At 40.7% G+C, this 22,257-nt stretch overlaps 1 protein-coding gene across 9 annotated transcripts in view; it reads left to right on the top strand.

The window, feature by feature from the left end:
- Window positions 1-22,257, top strand: part of si:ch211-285f17.1 (sickle tail protein) — a 500,571-nt gene that overhangs the window by 151,510 nt on the left and 326,804 nt on the right. The window contains exon 1 of one of the 9 annotated variants that reach the window (XM_052017060.1): window positions 8,747-8,825. The exons of the other annotated variants lie outside the window; for them this stretch is intronic. The gene's annotated coding sequence lies outside the window, so the exon portion shown is untranslated. Of the gene's footprint in view, window positions 1-8,746; window positions 8,826-22,257 lie in introns of those variants that run through there. 9 annotated transcript variants of the gene reach the window in all.

Here is a 22,257-nt window from a genome sequence, read left to right as displayed (position 1 = left end):
CTGTGATCAGAACTGAAAGGCTGTATGACTGACCTAGATTCTGGAGTATTTTTCTGTCAACAGGGAGGAAGAGGGACCTTGGATCCACTTAAGGATATTAGAATTAATATGGTTTACATTTAAGAAAAATGCGTCGTAAACCATTGACTTGTTTGGTATTCTAATGAAGAATGATCCCTGAATTTGCTGTCAGAATTACAATCAATCCTGCCATAAGAGTTCACAGTGACAACAAAGCAAAGTGCCTCAGAACATGCAGTGCAGAATAAGATGTTTTTACATAGGCCCCAAGAATTCAATCCTCCCTTTCACTTGCTGGTAACCTGGTGTTTATCGATAAATATGAATTGACTCATCGCAGTGTCATCATTGACTAAATCCCACTTTTAGATAAAGACACAATACAGACTGATAGAATCTGTAGCAATGCAGTATTAATCTATTCTTCACGCGAGATGTTGTCTAGAAGTTGCAGTCAGCAAAGCAGTGATGTTTGTTGCTGACTATGAAGAAAGCTCACCAGAAAAATCATTTGATCTCTGTGATAAGAGTTTTCCTCTTTGTGAATATTTGGTGCAGTCAGATTACAGCTGTGATGTCAAACTGGAGAACAAGCCAATTGGATTTAAAGAAAATGATACAGATTGCAAACCATAGAGGATGAGGTAGAGATTTTTAATCAGCTTTTCAAGCATTTTACTGCACACACAATAAAGATTGGAAAATATGCATGAGAATAATGTAGGAGTTGAGAGAGCTTGAATAAGCTTAAAATACTTTAACTCCCATTATATTTTGATACATGTGTATGAGGAAATTACAATAAGTATGCATAAAATGATGGTAAGGATGCAGGATGTTGGTGAGACTATGCCTGGAGTATCGTTCTGGTCACCATACTTTAGGAAGGATGTGATTAAACTGGAGAGGGTTCAGAAAAGATTCACGAGGATGTGATTGGGATTGGAGGGCTTGAGTTATGAGGAGAGACTGGATAGACTGAGACTGTTTTTCCTGGAGTGAAGGAGGCTGAGGAGTGACCCTGCTGAGGTTTAATATCCAGAATATTATAAACCAGACGATTATGATCCAGAAGATCAAATTGCATGGGATCCATGGTGACTTGGTAGTTTGGATTCAGAATTGGCTTGCCCATAGAAGATGGAGGGTAGTGGTGGAAGGGTGTCATTCTGGCTGGAGTTCCATGACCAGTGGTGTTCTGCAGGGATCAATGCTGGAAACTCTTGTTTGTGAAGTATATAAATGGCTTGGATGAAAATATAAACGGGTGGGTTAGTAAGTTTGCAGACAACACAAAAACTGGTGGGGTTGTGAGTAAGAAAGGTGGTTGTCAAAGGGATACAGCAGGATATGGGTGGAGAAATGGCAGATGGAGTTTAATCCGGGCAAGTGTGGTGTTGCACTTTGGCAGGTCAAATGCAAGGAGAATGTGCACAGTAAATGTCAGGTCCTTAAGAGCATTACTGGACAGAGGGATCTTGGGGTCCAAGTCCTCCTTGAAAGTGGAAACACAAGTAGAAGGGTGGGAAAGAAGGCATATGGCATGCTTGCCTTCATTGATTGGGGCATTGCATATCAGAGTCAGGAAGTCAGGTTGCAGCTATATAAAACTTTGATTAGGTTGTATTTCAAATATTGTGTGCAATTCTGGTTGCCATTACAGGAAGGATGTGGAGGCTTTAGAAGGGGTACAGAAGAGGTTTACCAGGATGCTGCCTGGATTAGAGGATATGAGCTATAAGGAGAGATTGGACAAACTTGGGTTGTTTTCTCTGGACCGTCAGAGGCTGAGGGGGGACCTGATAGAATTATGAGAGGCATAGATAGGGTAGACAGTCAGAACCTATTTCCCAGGGTAGAAATGTCAAATACAAGAAGATGTGCATCTCAGGTGAGAGGAGGACAGTTTAAAGGAGATGTGTGGGGCTTTTATCTTACACAGAGTGGTAGGTCCCTGGACCGGGCTGCCGGGGTAGTGGTGGAAGCAGATCCGATAGTGGCATTTAACAGATTTTTAGATAGTCACATGAATATGCAGGGAATTGAGGGATATGGATCTTGTGCAGGCAGAAGAGATTTAGTCGTGTTTGGCACAGACATTGTGGGCCGAAGGCCTTTTCCTGTGCTGTAATGTTCTATGTTTTATAAAATCATGAAGGTCATAGATAAGATGTATGGTCACAGTCTTTTTCACGGTGTAGGGGAGTCTGAAACTAGAGGGCACAGGTTTAAGGTAAGAGGGGAAAGTCTTAAAGGGAACTTGAGGAACAAGTTTTTCACTTAGAGGGATGTGGGTATATGGAACAAGCTGCCAGAGGAAGTGGTAGAGGCGGGTACAATTGCAACGTTTAAAAGACTTTTGGACCGATACATGGATGGGAAAGGTTCAGAGGGCCGTGAGCCAAATACAGGCAAATGGGACTAGCTCAGGAAGGCACTTTGGTTGGCATGGATGAGTTGGGCCAAAAAGCCTGTTTCTGTGCTGTATAACTCCATGACATTATAAATTTGGTATTCTACAGTATTTGCTAATTAGTAATTATGTTTTAATTTAATCTAGCATTTAAAAACCCTTAGACCTAATGTAACAAAGTGGAAGATTTGCACAATAGCTTAAAGCAAAACCAAATGGTGAATAGCTTAAGTTGTTTTCAATGCAAGTGTGTTCCTTTGATGTTATGCAGAAGGCTGCAAAAAGCACAGCTTGTGGTGGAGAACTGAATCACTAACAGAACTTCGGGATTTCCTTGTTAAATTAAACCATGCGTGCAAACCCTGAGATTCATGTCACGCCCTTAGAGTGGTAATCGCCAACACGGATAATACCTGGTGTCACTAGTACTGTGAATTCTGAACCATTATATAAGGTTTAATTTATTTTTTTTAGCACTGATTCATGAGGACACCAAAGATCTCAATATACCATTTGAAGAAAAGTAGAGTTCTTTGGTGTCTGGGCCAACATTTGGTCTCATTAGTACCATTAAAAAGGAACCAGTTGATGAGTTACCACTTTATTCCCATTGCAAACCCGATGAGGATAAAGTGCTATGATTGCCTAATACTCTGAGCTAGTTAGGAGGAGGTTTTGAAAGGCAAAGGATCAGATATTTGTTTTAGTTCAAATACTAATCCTGTGTATTACCGATGTCAAGAGAAGGATTATGGGGCCAACGGCAAATGTTCTTTTTTTATTCTGAACCCAATGGTTTGAATTGCAGAAGGGAACATTGAGGAAACTATTCAGAAACCCACAGCTTATTTTCACAAATGAGACTGGCGCCCTTCTTTGCACCTACAAATAAAAAGAGATATTTCATCCTTTGCCCCCTCCTGAACAAGAGACCTCAATTGCGGAATCTGTCATGTGAGGTGAAAAGAAGTACATCTCGTTCATAATGTTTTTCATCTTCCATGTCAACCTCAATGAACAAAGGTTCTCTCTGGAAGAAGGGCAAGAGTCCGACAGGAACAATGAAAAGCTTGGATTTGGAATTGGTTTATAATTGTCACTTGTACCGAAGTACAGTGGAAAAACTTGTGAAGTACTATTGAGGTAGTACAAGGTAAAACAATACAGAATGCAGAGTAAAGTGTCACAGCTACAGAGAAAGTGCAGTGCAGGTAGACAATATGGTGCAAGGTCATAATGAGGTAGATTGTGAGGTCAAGGGTCCATATTATCGTACTAGAGAACCAGTCAATAGTGTTACAACAGTGGGATAGAAGCTGTCCTTCAACCTGGTGGTACGTACTTTCAGGCTTTTGTATCTTCTGCCTGACGGGAGAGGGGAGAAGAGAGGATGTCCTGGGTGGGTGGGGTCTTTGATTATGCTGGCTGCTTTACTGAGGCAATGAGACCTACAGACAAGAGTCCATAGAGGGGAGGCTGGTTTCTGTGATGTGCTGAGCTGTGTCCACAACTCTGCAGTTTCTTGCTGTCCCGGGCAGAGCAGTTGCTATACCAAGCCGTGATGCATCCAGATAGGATGATTTCTATGTGCATCAATTAAAAATTGGTGAGAGTCAAGGGGGACATGCCAAATTTCTTTAGCCTCCTGAAGAAGTAAAGGCACTGGTGAGCTTTCTTGGCCATGGCGTCTATGTGGTTGGACCAGGACACGCTATATGGTGACGTTCGTTCCTAGGAACTTGAAGCTGTTGACCTTCTCGACCTCAGCATCATTGATGTAGACAGGAGCATGTGCACTGCCCCCCTTCCTGAAGTCAATGACCAGCTCTTTTGTTTTGCTGATGTTGAGGGAAAGGTTGTTGTCATGACACCATGTCGCTGGCCTCTCAATCACCTTCCTGTACGCCGACTCATCGCTATTTGAGGTACGGCCCACTATGGTGGATGAGGAGGAAGTAAATATAGTTGCTATCCAGAATCAGGTCCTTAGAATGGAATACAAATTATTGAAATTGCAATCTGGAGATGTGGAAAATCATCTTTTCACTTTTAGGATAGTGGTATATGTAACAAACTAGAAAAAATAACAGTCAGAATTAAGTAAAGGCAAACTGCACTGATATTTTTGGGAAGGGAAATTGAGGGTTATAGAATTACACAGATTGATATTTTATAAACTTTCTTGAAAGAGATTACTCCTGTGAAGGTGGGGTTTAGTGCGGTGTGGATGGGATGCCGAGACAGAATAATTAAATACAGGTTCTGAATGATGTGGGCTTAGTGGGATAAACTGCCCTTTCTTGCTGTGAACTTTCTTGTTTCAGGAAAATCTTTTTTGAGGATGTATACCTTGTTAAGAAGGTTTTATTACATCTGCAGTCAGCAAACTGTGGTGGTTGTCGAGGATATTCAATTGAAAAGAAAAGATACAATGGAGTCAAGTGCTGATTATTTTTTCTTCCATTGAGGACCTTCTTGTATTAAACAAATGCTAGCACATTGACACAGTTTATTGCTGGCAGAACCTCATGCTTCTGTTCCAATTCTGAGAAGGTTGATGAGACCAATATGGGACCTGTAGACCCTGCTGCAGGTGGAGCAGGAGATGCTTGAAGGAAGGGGGCCAGTGGTAGTATAGAGTGGTGTGTTCCTTCCACCATTTGTGTTGAGCTATCAGTTCTCAATATCACCCTGACCGTTCCTTCTCCATTTTGAGCATTCCTGGGCCAGGGATTTCCAGAAGGCAATGGGATTATTACAGTTTGTCAAGGAGTCTTTCAGGACATCCTTGAACCTTTTCCCTCTGTACACCTGGCATTGTATGGTGAGGAGTGTAATGACTGGAGGGAAGGTGAGATTGTCCTTATAACAGTGTACTGATTTATTAATTGTATATGAGTGGATGTAAATTTAGACACACAGTTATATCTTCCTCTCTTTTGAAGAGGTATCAGTCTAGACTTGGGATAGTACAAATTACTGGAGAAAATTTCTGCCATGCACAATCTGCACAAAAGTCAAGCACTCTTTGTAAGTAGTTTTGCTACCTAGAGCGTGAGGGGAAAAAAAATTTCCAAATGAATTTTCCTTGGAGGTTGAGAAAACTGTGAAGAGAGGTGATATGCGTGGCTTACACACCAACAAGAGGATGAAAGAACACAGGCAGAACGTCACTCCACCATTTTGGTTGGAATGGTTGGGGTCTGATGAATGGCCTGTTGATGCCTAGCTTCAATATGGAAATCTACATGGAAAGGGAAGAAAAAGATGAAAAGATATGTAGGGCACTTATTTTTTCCTTAACACCTTTATAGCTAAAGTAGATTGCACCTCCCCCTGCTAATACCTGCCTGGCCAGATGCAATTTTTGACTTGCAGCCATTAAGCAAAGATTTTGCCAAAATCTTCTCAATTTGTCTATCTAATTTCCTGGCTTGCTCTTTCTTTATAAGGTTTGGAAGATTGTTTTCTGTTTGGGTATACGTAGGTATCAAGTATTGAGATATTATGCTGGCATCCAGAGGTCTGGACTATCGACCTGGAAATATGATTGAACTCTGCAAGGCAAGTGAGGCACTTAATTTCAAAGAATTAACTAAATATATCATAAAAAGTTGGCAAACCTCTCTCTAAGATAACTGAAAAAGAGTCATGTTCATCTGTGGGTTGTGCAGCTGAAGTGATATTTTCATTGAAGCAATCTTCACAATCTAGTTGTGGTGAACCTTTAATGGTCCCATCTGTTGCACTGTACCACTTCCTATGTATAGGGGTGGTATCCTTCTGGTCTACTACAGGGAAGTTCACATTTCTCTTGATTGTTTGGGTTCACTACCTTCAGCAAGCATCTCTTGGCTGGTTTCTGTGTAGTATTGTTGCATATTGATCATTTATGATTTGTTGGTTTTATCTGCACTTCAAGGCTGATGACTTGCTTCAGGCAAACATTAAACATTGCTCCTAAAGCAAAGTGAAAGGCCACTGATTGTCCTTGCACCAGCATCTTGGCATAGGCACATCTAATGGGTGTTCCTTCCATGGAATTGAGTCTCTTTGGCATTTAGTAGATTACTGTTAACCAGTACTCTGAATCTGACTCTGTCCCTGTTTTTGGATGATGCATGCATTCAGTCCATGACTTGCAATTTCTTCTTGTTTGAGCATTGCTTGTCAAAATGATTTCATTTCCAATCTATTTTGCCCACATTTTTTTTCCAATAGGAGGGCATGTATTTCTTCTTCAATCAGTCATCCTGCTGAGCACATTACTTCTAGCCTGGTCTTGCCAGCTCTAAAAGCTTTGCATATCCATATGCATAATTCTGGAGTTAACTTGGAATCATGCAATATCTGTTCCCTTGGGGTGGACTTCCAGGTTCCACAACCATCCAACCTCTGAATGAGTCCTTGACATATGTGAAACTGCAGTCATTTGCCAACAGTCTTGGCTCCATTTTAAAACAAAATGCCAAAGGTTTCTTCCTGCTGCTCGTTGCGAGTAAAGGTCTGGCAATGGTCAACTGTTTCATTTCTGGGCTGTTTGCAATGTGCTTGCAATGCATTAAATACATTCTCAAGAGGCCAATCTGAGGGCTTTATAATATAGTACAATTTTCTCCCCTTGTGGCCAATAAGATGCTTAATTGATCTTTGGTCTGGTTTATCTGCTGCAGCTAAATCAATATTTAATATAAAGCTTTCTCTCCTTAGGCTCTGTTCTTCAGATAAGTTATTTACCTGAAAATCCTGAAGTATGTGCATCCTTATTTCTTCTGTAATGTACTTATCTCAATTGAATCTTTCAGCATGCTGAATTTTGGCACGCCCATCTGTTACCTTAAAAGGATGGATCCTGCTCAGCTTTTCATACTCCAAATCAGGCACAGGGTCTAAACCTCATTGTTGCATCAACTGGCACTTCTGACTTGATATCCCTCACTAAGGTACTGGAATATAGTCTGATTCAAATTAACATTAAGGGTACTTTATTTCATAAGACAAAAGCTTGCAGTTGGGGACTGCATCCATCATGCGGCTCACTTCCAAACAGGAAAACCAGTTCTGTCCAGTTTTACATATAGAGAGCCATTAGTCATGTGCTACAATTCTTAGAGGGGTACATGCAAAAAAATTACATAACCATACGTTACTGTATCAGTAATGTAGCTGTGAATTCCAGGTCATCATAAAAATTCCTGTCTGTTGTCCAGTATCCTTTTGAAGGGGAAAAAGAACCTGCCAGCCTTGTCCTGAGCTATATGTGATTTCAGTCCCACAAAAGTGGTTGATTTGGACTAGCTATGCTAGAGAGAGTATCAATGCCATCTCAGCACAATGATCTAAATCTATTGGTGGAACAAGCACCAACATTAGTGTCTTCCCACAGTTTAACGTCCCCAGCACTGGCCTTAATTAAACTCAGTTGGCTTTGATGGGCAGGCCACTGCATTCACATGTCTGGCACCAGAGTTCCAAAACAGGCAACAGCTTCCAGCATTGCAGTCTCTTGTGTTTCTAAGACAGGCAATCTGTTTGGAGCTCTGTCAGGGGTACTGAGTGGGCAGAATTCCCACCAATTCCTGGGAACCCCTAGCCCTATGAGTGCCCAAAGAGCATTTAGGATGACACTGAGCAACTCTAGTCCCTTTGCCAGGAGCACATGGAATGAGCAGAAAAAACACATCACCTCCCAAATGATCTAATTGCCCACCCTGTCAAGCACTTCCCAGACCAACCAGTGGCAAAATGATTGGGACCCACATTGGTCTCATCACTCACCTTGGCACCCAAAGTCGAAGCAAGTCATCCTTAATCCCAAGGGACTGCCTCAGAAGGGAAAAACACAAAAGTTGTGGTAAATAGCCCATCAGTTTAATGTATTATGCAGTTTTTTAAAAAAAATATATCATGTTAAATTAAATGTTACGGAGCTGATAGATATGGCTGCATCAACAGGAATGCTTAAACATTGTACATAGTCAACATTATTTTAGGAAAGGCTCATGACTGTTAGGGAATGAAATTGTGTCTAATCAATGTGTTCTGAGTTATCTTCCATCTCACTAATAGAGCATTGAAGTTTTTGCTTGTCCTATGTACACAGGATTTTATTAGAGAACACAAGAATTCTTTGCCAGCCAAATTTAAGGGGAAGGAAATTTCCTGTGTCTGGGGCATGCCTGTCAATCACAGACAGTTTATTCAAAGTCCGCCCTTTTTGGGGGAAAGAAGAATCCCAGAATACACTGGTTGTCTCTGTTTATAATAGCATTGTCATTTTGAGTCCCATTTCCTCTCTGTTGTTGATCTGTTCTCTCATCCTGTTCTGTGTTTGCATTGAAAGTTGTGGAATGAGTTTGGAATCTGGTTTACCAGCAGTCATTTTATTTGGGTAAGATTATATTAGTAGAGAGTTGGTTCTAGTTGCATTGAACAGGAGTTGTAAATTATTCTGTTAGGATGAGCAGTTGGCCACAGATATCTTGACATTTTAATCATTATGGAACGAATGTTGTATGTACTGGTTGTTTTTGCAATGTTCACCTCTTTGTGTTCCAGGCAAATATAAAGAATCTCAAATTGCAGTTTGCTTCAGTAAAGTTGTATTGTTATTTGTAGCACAGCAATAACATAGTTATCTTATAATAACATAGTTATCTTATAATAACATAGTTATCTTGTAGTGGGACAATAAAATTTGCATAAATTGTTAGTGTATTTCCACTGGATGAAAGCCTATCTGAACTCTAGAATTCCCTGTGACATGGTCTGACCGAATACACATGTATTTTAGATCAGGTTTATAACCTGTAAAAAAAAATAGTTTGAAGTTTGGGCTAAGTACGGAGTCAACAGACATTTCAGAATATAAAGTTACTCCAGTACATGCTTTCCATCTTCTAACTCCTCCAGCTTCACAATAATGATGCTGCTGACTTATTGGAATGTATATTATTAAACTAAATGCATGTTCTGCCTATTAAACATCAATTGCAAAATCTGGGTTTAATTTGAATTTTTAAAAATCTTTTCTGGTTTATTTTCAATAACGTTTTTAAAATGTATGTTTCATTTTAATTGTCATTTTCTTTGAGTAGTAATATTTTGAATTTTTATTTTACTTGAGTTGCTTCCAAATCATTGACCATTTAACTGGATTTTGTTGCTGTACAAGAGAGAGAAAATTGAAAAATATTGGCTGAAAAATGTTATTAGCATCTATTTTTATCCACAAAAAGTAATGTTAAGATCATAACAAATATGGTATTTTGCAGCACATATATAACTTGATATTGTAGGCCACAGTTAGCCAACATGAGGGGCTTCTAGTTAATTGACAAAATGTCAGTAGACCTGTAGAAACAGAGTTTGGCTTTTGTCTCTTTGCTAACGTGCACGTTGTGATTTTTAACTTTGGGCGGGGGGGGGGGGGGAGTTGTTTTTGTTCTGCACAATGCAGTTTGTATCAATTGTTACAACGGGATTTCATCTGTAACCCTTGACAGATTGCATTGAAATTACACCACAGAAATATCCATTTGGCCCACCTGGTGTATACCAGCATTTATGCTTCCATGAGTTTGACCAAGAAATCGACAAAGAAAGGAAAAATAGAATATGAGAGTAAACTAGCAAGAAACACAAAAACAGCTGTAAATCTTCTATAGGAACGTAAAAAGGAAGGAGCTTGTGAGGACCAATATGAGTCCCTTACAGATAAAGATGAGAAAATTTATAATGGGCAGTAAGGAAATGGCAAAGGAAATATTTCATCTGTCTTCACAGAAGAAAACACAGAAAAGCCTCTCTGAAATACTGGAAAACAATGGGTCCAATTCAAATGATAAAAGAAATTGCAGTAAAGCTCCTATAATCAGGAACGCTTGGGATTTTGCTGCTGGACTGTTGGATGTTATTTTTATTAATATCCCACCGCACTTTAAATTGACTTTTTTTAAGGTCTATATTATAATAAATGACGTGTAGCCAGTTAAGTTTAAATGGAGCATGGGAACCAGGATCCTGGTGTGTGGAAATAGTGAGACAAACATTACCCGATGAGTCAGATATTGGTATTGGTTTATTATTGTCACTTGTACCGAGGTACAGTGGAAAAACTTGTCTTGCATACCAATCGTACAGGTCAATTCACTACACAGTGCAGTTACATGGAGTTAGTACAGAGGGCATTGAGGTAGTACAGGTAAAAACAATAACAGTACAGAGTAAGGTGTCACAGAGGAAGTGCAATGCAGGTAGACAATAAGATGCAAAGTCACAACAAAGTAGATTTATTGGACTTCCGAATGGTCTGAAAGTGGATTATTGGAGTATTACTGTAGTATTAGTAAAGAAATATTACTAGAGAAGTTAATGAGCCTGAAAAATGCTAAATCCAAAAGGTCCTGATGACCTACACCTGCAGTTTTGAAAGCTGTTGCTTTAGAGATACTGGATGCATTGGTTTTCATCATTTGAAGTTCTGCAGCTTTGGGAAAGCTTCCTGCAGATGAAAGGGTAACAAATGTGATCCCATTACTTAAGAAAGTTGGGACTGAGAAAACAGGGAGCTACTGACCTGCTAACCTAAAATTGGTGGTTGGGAAATTGTTGGAAATTATATCGGGATTTGATGTAATATTGGGACACGTGGAAAATAGTAATTTGATTGAGCAGAGTTAACGTGGATTTAGCAAGTAGTATTTATTTTATTCATTTAATGGATGTGGGTTTTGCAGGCTGAGCCAGCATTTAATTGCCCATCCCTAATTGGCCTTGAGAAGGTGGTGGTGAGCTGCCGCCTTGAACTGCTGCTATCCTTGAGGTGTGGGTATACCCGCAATGCTATGAGGGAGGGAGTTCCAGGATTTTGACCCGGTGATGCTGAAGGAATGATGATGTATTTCCAAGTCAGGATATATGTGACTTGGAGGGCAACTTTCAAGTGATGGTGTTCCCATGCTCTTGCTGCCCTTGTCCTTCCAGCTGGTAGAGGTCGTGGGTTTGGAATGTGATGTCTAAGGAGTCTTGCTGAATTGCCTCAGTGCATCCTGTAGATGGTACAAACTGCATCCGTGGTGGGGTGAGTGAATGGTTGTGGGTGGCATGCTTATCAAGCAGGCTGCTATGTCCTGTATAGTGTCAAGCTTTATGAGTGTTGTTGAAGCTGCCCTCATCCCGGCAAGTGGAGATGATTCCATCACATTCCTGACTTGAGCGGTGTAGATGGTGGACACACTTTGGAGAGTTAGGTGGTGAGTTGCTCACCGTAGAATTTCTAGCTTCTGTCCTGCTCTTGTAGCCACATTGTGTATATGGCTACTCCAGTTCAGTGTCTGGTCAATGGTAACCCCTAGGATATTGATAGTGGGGGATTCAATGATCATGTTTAATTAACTGTTGGAGTTTTGAAGATGAATCTAATAGAGTAGATTAGAGGAAACCAGTTGATGTGGTGTATTTGGATTTTCGGAAGGCTTTGATATGATCCCACATGTGAAATTGGGAAGGTTAGGTGATGTGGAATTGGGTTAATGCACTGGTGTGGACTGAGTAGGAATAAATGAATCCTCAGATGGGCAGGCTGTGACTAGGGGGGTACTGCAGAAATCAGTGCTTGGGCTTCAGCTATTCACTATCTATATCGATAATTTGGCTGAGGAGATCAAAGTTACTTCCAAGTTTGTTGATGACTTAAAAATAAGTGGGTGTGGAACGGTGAGGAGGATGCAAAGAAACTTCAGTGAGTAACTGGGCAACAACGTGGCAAATGACGTACAATGTGGAAAAATGTGAGATGTTCGGCTTTAGTAGAACAAGAATAGAAATGCTGAGTGTTTTTGTAAGTCGTGAAATATTAAGAGATGTTAATGTTCGAAGTGAACTGGGTGTCCTTGCACACAGATCTCTGAAAGCTAGCATGCAAGTGCAGCTGGCAATCACAACTGCAGCTGGCAATTACAACTGCAAATAATGTTGGCCTTTGTTGCAAAAGGATTTGAGTACAGGAATAGGGATGTCTTACAACATTTATATAGAACTTGGGTAAGGCTGCATCTTGAGCATTGTATACATGTTTGACCTCCTTATTTAAAGAAGGATGCACTTGCTGCAGAGGGAGTGCAGTGAAGGTTCACCAGATTATTTCCTGGGATGGTGAGTTATTCATAAGAGTAAGCACTGGTAGACTAGGCCTCTTAGAGTTGAACAGCACAGAAATGGGCCCCCTAGATTCTAAAACTCACTAACACATCAAAGGCAATGTATATTAACCAATTAACCTCCTAACCCCCATATCTTTGGGATGTGGGAGGAAATCAGAGCACTTGGGTAAAACCCAGGTGGTCACAGGGAGAATATACAAATTCCACACTGACAACACCAGAGGTCGTGATCGAACCAGGATTGCTGGAGCTATAAGGCAGTAGCTTTTCCAGTTGTGCCACTGTTAGCTGCACCACTGTGTGCTTATAAAGTTTAGAAGAATGAGCGGTGATTTCATTGAGACACATAACATACTTAGATGACTGGACCTTGTAGATGCGGGAAGGATGTTTCCCCAACAAAGGAGCCTGGGCTGAGGTGAAAGATCAGCAATGATCTTATTAAATGATAGAGCAAGTTCAAGGGGGTGAATGGCCTACTCCTGCTCCTCTGGCTCCTGTTCTTCTGTAAGCCATTACACAGCTTGCTTCATCTCCCCCTTTCGGCATTGTCTACACTGCAACCTCCATCCCCATGTTTCTATGATTTATACTTTGATTCCATTTCCTGTTGACAAAGTCTAAGGAGCTATTTCTGCGCGCATGCCTAGCCTGCAACTCTGATGACCTTCACAGCTGGGTCTGATGATGTACGTTCCCAATATCTGCACAAAAACCCGTCAGGATTGGAAACTCCAAGTGACTTTTTCTCTTTAGCCCAGCAATGTTGCACATATTTTCTTTTCCTGGCAGAGATAAGCAAACTAATTGCCAAGTAGAGAGCAAAACTGGAACCTTTCTTTAGCCTCTGTGACTCTGTCCCAAGTATTTGAAAACCTGAAGTTGAAGGTGGTTAACCCATTGCAGTGATATTTTTTCGTCTCTGTGAAATTAGCTATTTACAAAATTTTAATTTTTATGAAACTGGAACAAAGTCAGGGTCCCAGCTGACTAGCAAGTAACTGATGTTGGTCCATTGTTCAACAAGAGAAATAGGGATAATCCTGGAAACTATAGACCGATGAGTCTCATGTCAGTGGTAGGGAAGCTGCTGGAGAGGATTCTTAGGGATCGGATTTAAGAGCATTTGGAAAACAGTGGCCTAATTAGGGACAGGCAGCATGACTTTGTGTGGGGCAAGTCGCCTCTTACAAACTTGACTTGAGTTTTTCGAGGAGGTGACAAAGGTGATTGATGAAGGTAGAGAAGTGGATGTTGTCTATATGGATTTTAGTAAGGCATTTGACAAGGCCCCTCATGGTAGACTCACCCAGAAGATAAAGATGCATGGGATCCATGGTGACTTGGCTGTTTGGATTCAGAATTGGCTTGCCCGTAGAAGACAGGGTAGTGGTCGATGGGACTTATTCTGACTGGAGGTCCACAAATAGTGGTGTTCCACAGGTATCCGTACTGGGACCTCTGCTGTTTGTGGTATATATATATTGGATGAAAACGTGGATGGGTGGGTTAGTAAGTTTGCAGACGATACAAAGACTGGTGGTGTTGTGGACAGTGTAGAAGATTGCCAAAAGATACAATGGGATAGAGATCAGTTGCAGATATGGGCGAAGAAATGGCAAATGGAGTTTAATATGGGCAAGTGTGAGGTGTTGTGCTTTGGGAGATCACATGTAAAGGGACAGTAAGTACACAGTTAATGGCGGGACCCTTAACAATGTTGATGTACATAGGGATCTTGGAGTCCAAGTCCATAGCTTCCTGAAAATGACTGCACAGGTTGATATGGTGGTAAATAAGGCATATGGCATGCTTGCCTTTATTAGTTGAGGCATTGAGTTCACGAGCCAGGAAGTTATGTTGCAGATTTATAAAACTCTGGTGAGGCCACATCTGGAGTACTGCATTCAATTCTGGTCATCTCATTACAGGAAGGATGTGGAGGCTTTGGAGAGGGTTAAGAAGAGTTTTACCAGGATGCTGCCTGGATTAGAGGGCATGTGCTCTAAACATTAGCTGATATTATTGACAGTTCCACCTCCTTCAAAATCTGCCTTTCTCACTCCTCCAAAAACACCAAACCTTTGAGTCCTTACAAAGCATCAGCCAGTCTCTCTTTCCTCCCACAAACCTGGATGTGTTGTAGCTTTCCAAATATATGAAGATTCTTCTTGGAACACCTTGCTTAATCTGATAAGGATTTTGCCCTATACTGTACAGAAATGTCTCTTATTATATTGTTAGCATTGTATGTGATTGTGACATATGTGATCGACCCATCTTGATCTTCCTAATCTGCGGTTCTTGACACTCAATGCTCTTTAAGAACCTTTACATTCTCACTGAGCTGAGTGGAACCCTATTCACTGGTTCCACTCAGCTTTACTATCTCAGTACAGCCAGCTTCTGTGCCCATACCTATATTCTTACCTCTGGTGTCTCAGGGATGTATCCTTGACACCCCCTTATTTCTTTGAACGTTGTCGTTGCATCAGTTTTCACGAATATTGTTGACACCCATTTCCCCCTCACCATCACCATTCTTTCATTATCTCTAGATTGCCAAACTGCTTGTCTGACATCCAAGATTAGATAAGCAGAAATGTCTTCCTGTTCTTTGACATATGTGACAAATGCAGTTTCCCAGCCCCTCCATCCCTCTTCCTGTCAGCCGCTTGAAATGAACCCGATTGTATACAAGTCATTTGCTGTATTTCACCCTGATGTTCAATTCAGATCATGTATCCATGTCGTCAGTATGCACCTATTTCTAGTCTGGCGACATCGTCTGATTCCACCTCTGTTGCAGCTCACCTGTGGGTGAAATCCACGTTCATGCCTTTGTTGCCTTTAATTTGACTATTCAAATGCAATGATATCTGGGCTCTTTTTGGTTTGCTTCTCTCCTAGCCCAACAATTGGAGTCATACAGCATAGAAGCAGGCCCTTTGGCCCACCATGTCCGAGCTAATCGAGTACTTATCTACACTAATTCCATTTATCAGCACTTGGCTTATAGCTTTCGATGTGTTGGCAATTTGAGTGTTCACCTAGATACTTGTGTGAATACCACTTCCACCGTCCAATGAGGGTTAACTCCTTTGGATAATTTGTGGTCCTCCAATTCTGCCGTTCTCTTTTGTCTAAATATCCTCATTTTACTTGGCACCTCTGCCTTCAGCTATCATGAACTCTGGAACTTCCTTCCTGAACTCCTATGCTCTTTACTACTTTCCTCCTCTGAGCTTTCTCTTAAAACTGATTTGTTTAGCCTAACCAAAAGGAGAAGGATGATGTTACAAGATCGGAAGTGGAGGAGTGTGAAGTTTCTGGAGGATTGCAGGACTAGAATATGTTATTATATTGAGATTTTGAGTTCAAGTCCCAGGATGAACCTTGAATTGACAATTGAGTTAAGTTGACACTGTGCCAGGTGCAAATGAGCTGGATTTTTGGAGCAGTGACCCAATTTTTGAAGCAAGGTAAATTGGTTGAATTGCTTTGACCTGACATCCAACAAGGTCACCACCACCAGTCGATTAAAAGCAGTTCCCATCATTACAGAGATGTCATTTGGGAATGAGGAAACAAAATAAACTTTTTTTTCCTAAAAAAAATCTATCCCTGACACTCAGTTTTAGGTGAGTTTTATTGGTGTCTCATTGAACTTTTTGCTTGCTAATTGGGTCTCATTTTATTCTTCACTGGTTCCCAGCTATTACGCTGGGTAGGAAGAGTAATTGTGACAGAACTGTCAAGACGAACAGGTACTAAGGCTGAGATTTTCAGTCATGAGGTTGCTGCATAAGTTGGCTTTGCATTTCAGATGCGGTTAAATGTGGCAACTGGCACGGATCACAGGAGTTGCTCTGATCAGTGAGTTGTTACTTTATTAGTCGACACAAAAGACTGCAAATGCTGTCTCCTGGAGCAAAAAATGAGCTGCTGGAGGGTCCTGATTCCAGGTCTCAACCCAAAATGTCGACCATCCCTCTGCCTCCACAGATGCTGCCTGACTTGCTGAGTTCCAGCAGTTTGTTTATTGCTGACTTTATATTGGTAGTCTGGCTGTTTGAATTTTATAATGTAAAAGCAGAAGTAAAAATATAAACACTTAAAGCATATTCTGATATACTGGAGTATATATTTAGATGGTTGAATAGAAATGTCAGTCTGTTTTTAAGAGGAATGCAAGGCTGGAATTCACTGTTACAAAGCAGGAAGGTAGGTCTGGTACTCAAGCTGACTGCTGAGATGTGTTGGATTGATTTGTTTTCGGGATAGTCGCTGGCTGCTAGTGGAATAGGTGACTGGGTCTAACCTAACACCTCCTTCAGTACTCCACCCAAGATACAAACTCGTTACTGGGGTAATTTTCTATGTCCACTGTGTTAATCATGTTGGTTTACATAAATGCCTGCTGCACTGTTTTAACTCAATCGTAAAACCATCTCTTGCAAGTACGAGAGGACATGGCTTTAGAGTGAAAGGGGAAAGGTTTAGGGGGAACATTAGAGGGATCTTCTTCACTCAAAGAGTGGTGAGAGTGTGGAATGGGCTGCCATCTGATGTGGTAAATGTGGGCTCGCTCTTAACTTTTTAAGAGTAAATTGGATAGGTACATGGACGAGAGAAGTCTGGAGGGGTATGGGCTGGGGGCAGGTAGATGGGACTAGCAGAATAATGTTTTGGCACAGACTAGAAGGGCCGAATGGCCTGTTTTCTGTGCTGTAGTTTTCTATGGTTCTATGGAGTATTGGGGAGGTCAATTGAGTCCTCACGACAATATAACAGGTGAAAATCCATGCTTCCCATTCCATCATTGACCTCATGAATGCTTAAGCCTCCTGTCACTGAGATGCCTCCAGGTTGGTTAGCTAAGTAAGTAACTAGGTTTTGAGTTGTTCACAACGTCTTTGGCATTTAACTTGACAGTATGGTATTTCAACCTATGTGCCAACTTTATTAGTGCATCACATGAAAAATTAGAGCAATTATTTGAGCAGGTTGGAAGTTGTCAAGACCAATCAGATTGGTAATGGCATGGAACTCCATGCCAATGGAAATAATTAACAGATTACTATTTCTCATGGATTTGTACTTTTTTTTTGCTGAAGGATATACAAAAGTTGAGATAGAAAATATCTTAGTTGAACAGGTAGTTTCTGAAGAGTGTTATATTGTGGATATTTAGTACGTGTTCCCAAAGAATTACAGATATAATACCCTGCTAGAATGCAGCATTTGATCACCTTTCCAGAAAGGAACATTTTGTTACCTGCTTGCAGTTGTCATCAGTTGGTTAATTTTCTTCTAAAGTGATCATACACTTATTGAGAATTAAGAAACTGCTCGTGCAGATTTGCTAGGGTTTCAAATTAGATGAAGATTTAAGAGTGATAGTATCATTTTGTCTGCTTTAATTCTGTTTATGCAATTACTATGTGTCTTTACTACCTTAATGTGTTTAAAGCCAGGATATATCATTCATAAGGAAACAGCATGGAATGAAATAAATTAGCAGTAAAAGTATGTATTTCAAAGCCTAGATCAGATGCACAGCTTTTATTTTCGTACTTGGGGGTGGGGGTGTTCGAAAAAAGATTCCAATGATTTTGCTTCCAGTACAATATAAATTTCTTTGACAAGGTCCAAAGAGCAACATAGATCGGTTAAGCACAAATGGGGATGTTTTTTCAAGAATGCTCTAACTGACGCTGTCAACTTCACCCATGTCAAAAGTCACAGTAGTAGCAATCTTATAAATGTTGTCAAAAGTTATTCCTCGCTACAGTTTAATCTGACAAAGTTACTGGACCTGAACACCGATGATGTTTGTATCATTTGTACTTACTTGGATTGAGAATGTGTTTCTGTCTGTGGTTGCTGGCTTCAGTTGAGTAGTTATGATGTTCATAAATATTTTAAGTATTCTAATATAAAATTAACCGGGTTTACTGAGGTGGTGGGGGGAGGGGGTTGCTGGTAATTGATATGTACTGACATTATAAGCCACAATTAAATTGCTGTCACTTCTCAGCAAATGCATGCTTTCCTATTCTGTCAGGAAACTAGAATGCAAAGCTCCTTCCATCTTCTCTGACTCTTTGAATGTGTTGCATTCACTGATCAGTTTGGAAATCTGGTATAATTTTGATTTATTTTCCCCTTGAAGAAACACACACTGGCTTTTATTAGAGTGCCTCAAGATTACATTAATAGAATGTAACTACTTGTGCAGAAGAATCTCCTCTGAAAGTAGAGAACCTTCTGACAAGATGCACAAAATGACTGGAGTGGTGTTAAATAAGTCAGATCATTAAAATACCATTATCTAAAGGAATCTGAAGGGGGTAGGTGAGATGTGACTTTCCTTCATGTTTTATTCCTTCATGATTGCTAACACCCTGGACCTCTGTCTGCTGTGGGACCTATGTAATCTTCTGATGTCTGACCTTTGCTTACTCAAATGAAGAATGAATTTGTTATGGATTTTGATACATTTTTTGGTCTTCCCCTAGCCACATACTTGTAATTTACAACATTGATACTGATCATTTCTAATCTTTTTAGTGTTTAAAGGCTCAAGTCCATTCTGTTGTAAGAAATTGTGCTGTCAGGTTTCAAATTAAACTCTGCAGTTGCATCAGTAACATGTGCCCATAACTTGGGATCTTTGAATGGCATTTTCTGATGGCTTGATAAAATACTATATAGTTAAAAATAGATTTATTTATGTTATATTTCAAAAGGAACTCTGCTTTTTGATTCTTTTAAAATAATTGGTGTATATGTTTTTGAAAAATAGAATTTCCTCAGCATTCTTTTTTGACCAGTATGTTAGATGCCCAAAATTGTATTTGTCAAAATTAGTCTTCTGTAACTCCACTAACATGGCAGTGCCTTTCAGATGGCTAGAATGTGGTATAAGGGATTTGTAAGATTTGACAGCTGATAGTTTGTTCCAGTGATCTACTTGCATGGTTGTCTTGCTGGATTAAGTTTATACAGGTTCTTCTTACCTTTCTAGCCAATTATTTCCGCATGAAGCAATGCTTTTGCCGAACATTATGCAAAACAGAAACTAAATATATCTGTGTTAGGTGCATTGTATTGCAGAATCCCTGACTTTATAATTGCAGTTGATGGCAATCAGTTGTTCTTCTGTAAAATAATGGAGACTCATTGAAAAGTACATTTTATTCTGTTTATTTAATGTGGAAGAAAACGTAGTTAATGTAGTAAATGTGGATAACATGGCATTCCTGGATCTTGAGGTTGAATACAAAAAGAACATATACTTTTTAAAGACCGGGTTAAACCAGGAATCACTTGGACAACAGGGAACTAGCCAGCAGCCAGTCTCCAGATACTATGAAGAAGTGAAATGGGTGAACTATCACAACTGTTACCCTTGTGGCCTTTTGACAAATCAATAACACATTGTGATAATTTCACCTGAGGTAAGGGGTTGGGAGGTTGAAATGCTATGGGGTATTTCAAATAGCACCTCTGCAAGCAAGTTCAATGGAAGCAGAAATCCATTCCCAGGAGGGCAGTAGTCACTTTAATTTTCTGTACCATGGTCGACTGTTAGCTAGGGAGTGAATCACAGGTCATGTAGCTGAATTTGTTTGCAGCCATTAATTTAAGAGGCAAATGCACAGTCTGGAGAGGCTTATTGCTAGTAGTGAAAAGAGAAGATAACATTAGTGGGTCAAAGGTCTCTTCCAGAAGAATGGATCCAACCAGTCACACAAAAAAGGAAGCTGGATTGAGTGTGTTCTGTTGCATGAAAGGGATTGTACTGCATGTTGTTCAGACTGTTAACAAATAAGCTAAAATTTAGAATGTATTGCTTGATACAGTTACATGAAAGAAACCAAATATGTTCAGTGGTTTCCTAAATAGTGCACTGAAGCTTGCTGAATGGTTTATTATTTTTATCAGTTTGTGAGACCTGGCCAGAATTTATTGCCTATCCTTAATTGCCTATGAGAATGTGTGCTGAGCTACTGCAATACTTCTGGTGGAATCACTCCCACATTACTGTTAAGGGGGGAGCACCAGGATTTGGACCCAGTGATGATGAAGGACTAGCAATGTGTTTCCAAGTGCGGATGGTGAGCAACTTGGAGGGGAAACCTGGCAGTGGGGGTATTCCAATGCCTCTGCTGCCCTTGCTCAGGCTATTCCAGCAGCACCTCCCAAGCCCACTGTGCATTTTGCAGATGGTATACACTGCCAGTGGTGAAGGGAATGTATGTGGTGGATCTGGTGCCAATCAACCAGACTGCTTTGTATACGATGGTGTCCAGTTTCTTGCGAGCTGATGGAGCTGCACTCATCTAGGTAAATGGACATCATTTCATCATGCTTCTGACCTGTGCCCTGTAGATGGTGGAAAGGCTTTAGGGTGTCGGGTGGTAGGTCACTCACTGTAGGATATGCAGTCTTTCACCTAGCCACAGCTCCTTTCTCCTTCTGATCCACGCAGGTCGTCTCATTCACCCTCTTCTTTCCAAACCACCTTCCCCACCCCGCCCTTATTACCCAGTTTCTTTCCCCTCCCCACTTGGTTCCATCTGTCTTACACCCACACACTCAACCCACATTGTCCCCTATTCACTCCCCTCCCCCACTGTTCCCATCTGCCCAGCATCCCGCCTTTATCAGATTCCACACATCACTTTCCTTTCTTATCAGATTGCATAATCTATAGCCCATTCTTCTCACTACTAATCACCTCCCAGCCTCTGTCCCTATCTCTTCCCCTCCCTCCTCCACCTGGCTCCATCTGCCCATCAACCCCTCCTCGCCTGGATCTACCTATTGCTTGCCAGCTCCTGCCTCCCTTACCCCTTCACCTCTTGATACTGGCTATTTCTCCTGTATATTCTCAGTCCTGACACAGCGTCTCGACCTGAAACATCGACTGTCCCTTTGCCTCCATGTATGCTGCCTGACCCACTGAGTTCCCCCAGTAATTTGTTTTTTTGCTTCAGAACCCAGCATCTTCAGTCTCTTGTGCCTCCACAGTATTTATGTGGCTGGTTTAGTTGAGTTTCTGGTAAATGGTAACTTGCCGGTGTTGATGATGGGGTCTCAGTAAAGATAATGTCTTGAATTTCAAGCAAGGGTAGGTAATGAGCCTCTCTTTGCTAGTAGCCTAGCCACTGTTCTCAAAAGATGAATCAGTAAAGTGCACTCAATACTTCCCTTGTCAGAGATAGCCATATCCCAAGAATTATTTTTTTAAATTATAGATAGCTCCATCAAGTGCGTTTTGAATGGGAAATGTGCAAGTGGAGCTAATGTAAATTCACACTGTGTTATCACCAGTTTAGGTAAGAAAAAATATTGTGTGAAATCAGGAACTCCTACATTTTAACATTTCACAGATGTCTAGTGGTCTCAGAAAAGCCTAAGCTGGAATCTGAAATTCTTCATTAGTACATGTATAATGAATACTTTGCATATTGTTGTCTAGATTTGAATTCCCGATGTTGGGTAAGCAAACACTGACATTGCCATTCTTTTGTTGTGATGCTTGGTTAACTCCATGGTTGACATTGCACCAGTTTTACTCAATGCTGGATATAAAGCTTGTCATGTACTGCTAGATTTTGGAGAAGGATTTTATAGAAAATTATAGAGATT

This window comes from Pristis pectinata, chromosome 5, assembly GCF_009764475.1.
Source record: "Pristis pectinata isolate sPriPec2 chromosome 5, sPriPec2.1.pri, whole genome shotgun sequence".
NCBI lineage: Eukaryota > Metazoa > Chordata > Chondrichthyes > Rhinopristiformes > Pristidae > Pristis > Pristis pectinata.
Note: the sequence above shows the minus strand (reverse complement) of the source record. Positions and strands in the feature narration are given on the sequence as shown.